The sequence below is a fragment of the Mus caroli genome, chromosome 4 (genome assembly GCF_900094665.2).
Source record: "Mus caroli chromosome 4, CAROLI_EIJ_v1.1, whole genome shotgun sequence".
NCBI lineage: Eukaryota > Metazoa > Chordata > Mammalia > Rodentia > Muridae > Mus > Mus caroli.
In genome coordinates, this window is record NC_034573.1 from 14,496,178 (window position 1) to 14,500,823 (window position 4,646).

At 35.4% G+C, this 4,646-nt stretch overlaps 1 protein-coding gene across 1 annotated transcript in view; it reads right to left on the minus strand.

Annotated features, from left to right (window-relative positions):
• Positions 1–4,646, minus strand: part of Cnbd1 (cyclic nucleotide binding domain containing 1) — a 323,182-nt gene that overhangs the window by 279,586 nt on the left and 38,950 nt on the right. The gene's annotated exons all lie outside the window — the stretch shown is intronic.

A 4,646-nucleotide genomic window follows, 5' to 3' on the forward strand; every position in this document is an offset into this window, starting at 1 on the left:
TTTTTCCAAAATTCTTTACTACTAATAAAACATTAGATTTACCATATCTACCCTATGATCCCACCCGAGCACCATTAGGAGAAAATCGCTCTTTATTAGAACAGGGTTCTTTATGTTTTCAAATTAATGGACCAGGAAAATGTATTAACCTCACAGCCCGAGCTTTGGGAATGTTTAATGAGCACCGAGGAGGTTGGGTGAGCACAACCCAAGATACTTCCAACACAGATATAACCTTTACAAATCAGACCTTCTGGCAGGAGGCAAGTTGGGTTAATGGTACATTTCTATGTAGCTAGAGAACCCATCAGATCCTCCTGACCACACACCCTCTCAAGTTCTCCATGTGAATATCCTAGCTAATTACAAAGATCCCTATTTTCAACACCACCCAAACATGAAGGCTCTGTCCAGATAGCTTGGAACCTAACCACAAAACCCCACAATACCCACTCTCATAATTCAGTCATGTTATGAACAACTTGGTCCAAGGTCTAACTGTGTGGGTCTACCTAATTCTCCTCTCCTCAAATCTCTAAGCTCCATCTATGCCTCCAAACTTGAGGCTAAACTCATGTTCACTTGACTCCATTCCACCTAGGCGAAATTAAATCTTTAAGTCTTAACTAAACTGCATATTCTGTGCACTAGCTCTGATTGATATGTTCATATCAGACACAGAACTAACAACGAAAAATTATTAGATCTCATATAAAATACAAATAATATGAAAGACCATGGCAATATTTACACCCCTTAATCCCCTACATACACACACACAGACACACACACACACACACACACACACACAGAGAAATCTTTAATAATCCTATAACAATGTTCTCCAAAAGAATTGCCTGAATAAACACCAGGGCACAATATTTAAAAGAAAAATGATAAGTTATATCAAAGAATACATTGATCTTGAAGAAGACAAAAAGAAATCAAGAACTATGGAGAGAAGAAACACTTCAATGATGCCATAGAAAACAGAAATTTAAGGTAGATGGAAATGAGGAAGAATATCCAGGATTTGAGAACAAAATTAAGTAAAGATATAGAGACACTGAAGAGAACTCAAGCTTAATTGAAGATAGACTTGAAAAAAAACTTATCAACACAATTATAAAACTTAAGAAAAAGACAAGGTAGAATAAATCACATATAAGAGAGACTTCTGTGACTTGAAGTTAAAGTAGAAGTAGACAAACCAATCAAAGAATATGAAGGAGAGGCACATAGAAGAATGTGTAGGAAATGAGCGCCATCATGAAAAGGCCAAATCTTCCAACTACAGGCATAGACAGAAGAATCCCAATATGTGGAACAGAGATCTTCAAAAGATCATAGAACAAAATTCCCCCAAACCAAGGAAAGATGCACCTATATAGATACAAAAAAAAAAAAACCCACATAGAGCACCAAATACACAAGCAGAAAAATAAATCTCAGTGATCCATCATAGTTAACATATTAAGTGTACATAACAACAACAACAAAAAAAGAACTTAAAAGAACAAAGGAGCCCAAGGGACAGGGGCACAGAGGAGATGAAGAATAAAGCAACCAAAGCAAAGAATTTATTAGATTTCTGTTTGTAAACCTATTTATATATATATATAAATATATATATATATATATATTATATATATAAACCTATATATATATATATACATATATATATAAATATATATATATACATATATATACATACATATATATATATATACATACATATATATATATGGAAAAGTATGTAGAGTTGTAGCTCAATGGTAGTGTTTATTTAGCATGTCAAATCTCTGGTTTTATACTGCTGTCATCTTTTCTTTCTCTTTTTTTGTAATGTCCATAAATTACGATCCTCATACATGCAGCATAGTACCAATTCCCCAGGTCCATCTGAAGTAGAATCTATATATATTTGAAATAGTCTTCCTATGTTTCTATAGTGGATGATGTAGCTCCAGTAATGCCTGCATTCATGATGCTTTCCCTTGCTTGGGCCATCTTCCAGAGAGTTGGGATTATAGGCATGAACCACCAGCCCCACCTCAGAATCGACACTTAGTTCCCCAAGGGGTTTTGTGCATACATAAAACTCTGGAAAGCATTAGTTGTTTCCTTAGAGTTTTTGAAAATAAGTCAAGAGTAAAACCAACTTTGTGTAGTTGACTTCAAGGTGTCTTACTTCTGCAAATATTCAATAATTAGCTTTTAAATAATAAGAACTATTGTAATATTAACTAATTAGGAGTCCTTTAGAAATTGGCTTTTTCTGTACTATAAGTTCCTTATATCCTTCAACTTAAGATGAAATTAAACAAAAACATAAAAATTACAGTTTTCCAGTCACAAATATCTAGCTTTGGCTATGCAGAATGTGAACCAATAGGATCATGCCAATATAAGGTATATGATTTTTGCACAATGAACCGTTTTTAGTTTATTTTCATGTTGCTGTAATAAAATACCCTAGCAAAAATAACATGAGAAGATGAACAGATTTTGTGGAAGGATATGCAGAGATAGCTTGAAGGTAAGGTGAATGAAAGTTTCTGCTTTCTCTAAAAACTCAGTTGTGCCGGGCAGTGGTGGCGCATGCCTTTAATCCCAGCACTCGGGAGGCAGAAGCAAGCAGATCTCTGAGTTCGAGGCCAGCCTGGTCTACAGAGTGAGTTCCAGGACAGCCAGGGCTACCCAGAGAAAACCTGTCTTGAAAAACCGAAAAACCCTAAAAAATAAATAAATAAATAAATAAATCTGTTGTGTAATGTATTTTTCTGGAAACTATCTTGGGAGGGATCTGTAGCAGTGAATAGTTAGACTGCTTTGAGATTCTGGCAGTCACACTTGATATGCATCCACCCAAGAGCTCTGGATTTGTGAATGAAACACACACACACACACACACACACACACAGTACAGAGTTATTTTTAATATGCCTTACTAGCTCAATGATTGAGTACTTCCTGGATGTCCCTGTGGCTAGCATATACTCCCCTCCAGTATTTTTGAGTTAACACATTTTAAAATCTATATTTAATCTCTGCTACCCCACACCCAATCCTGTATTCTTACATGTCAGTGGGCATTTAAGTCTGATCTTTCTGATTCTCTGTCATGGTGTGGTCCATTATATGCCCCTCAGGGAAGAATCCCTTTGTCTTATCCCTGGCTTCTTTCCCAGGAGTCCTAAAAGTCCTGTCTCTTCCAGCCTGCCCAGCCATTGGCCTTTGGCTCTTTATTGATTAATCAGAAATCAGATGGAGACATTGACCCCTAGGCATCTGGACATGCAGATTCCCATGTGATTTGGGGAGCTAATGATATTTCTGTTGCAGTGTGTCTGAGAAGTCTGCTGGGGTCCTGCAGTGGCGAGACTGCACATGTTTTTTTGTTTTGGTTTGGTTTTTTCTTGTTTTGGTTTTTTCTTGTTTTGTTTTTTGTTTGTTTTGTTTTTTGCTACTTCATGTATCTTTTCTGTTCTCTTCTTGATTTTTCAGAATTCTGTCTCAGTAGACTCCCCTTCTCCTGTCCTATCCAAAGCTCTGTAGCCTAAAGCTACAGCCACATCACAGTCACATCTCTTCCTGTTCCTGAGACTCTGGATCCTCAGCTAGCTGCAGGCCAAAAAAAGCTGCTTCCTTACTGTACGTTTATATTTTTCAAAGCCTACTCTTTTTTAGGGTTCTTTAATATTTCATCCTGATCAGGATTAAACAAAAACTCTCCAGATGATTCTACTGTATTCTCTAAGCTGATTAGCATCATGCTAGGATATGTGTGTGGCTTCTTCAGTAATGATCCATGTATTTCTACATCCTGAACCCTTTGTTGTACAACTCCTCCTATGAATGAATCATGGAGTTCTAATACTGAGCAATATATATATATATATATATATATATATATATATATATGTGTGTGTGTGTGTGTGTGTGTGTGTGTGTGTGTATGTATGTATATATATATATATACATATTTAGTAAAAATGGCTCTTAAATATCTTGTTCCAGAAAGTAATAAAGGTTTATATATTGCTATAGCATAAGCATTTTCCTTGTGCTACATATTTTGAGTTATCTATTTTTCATTACTGTTATTAATATACTTGGTGATTGCTCATTCAAATCATAAATTTAAACTTTATTCTATATTTCTTCCTTTCTTTCTAATACTAAATAAATGAAAGTATGCAACTAAAGGAATACTTATTTAGAAACTACCTAATTCTTGACTTTTGTTAATTTAAATGTTGTATAAGTCAAAATATATCTAATATTTAATTTAATATTTTCTTCAAAATAATCCAAATTCTGCTTTTGTTTACCTAGTAATTGTGAAAACACAGAAAAGAAATGTCATAGCTAATCATTCAACAGGACTAATGGTTTCGCCTCAGTTTGTATATTAATTTAAGTTTTCAGCCTCTTAGAAATAGCTTTCCTCTGAGTTTCAGTGGTTAGAGCACCCTATAGTTGGAATAACATGATGAACTAACCAGTACCCCGGAGCTCTTGTCTCTAGCTGCATATGTATCGAAAGATGGCCAAGTCGGCCATCACTGGAAAGAGAGGCCCATTGGACTTGCAAACTTTATATGCCCCAGTACAGGGGAACACCAGGGCCAAAAGAATGGGAA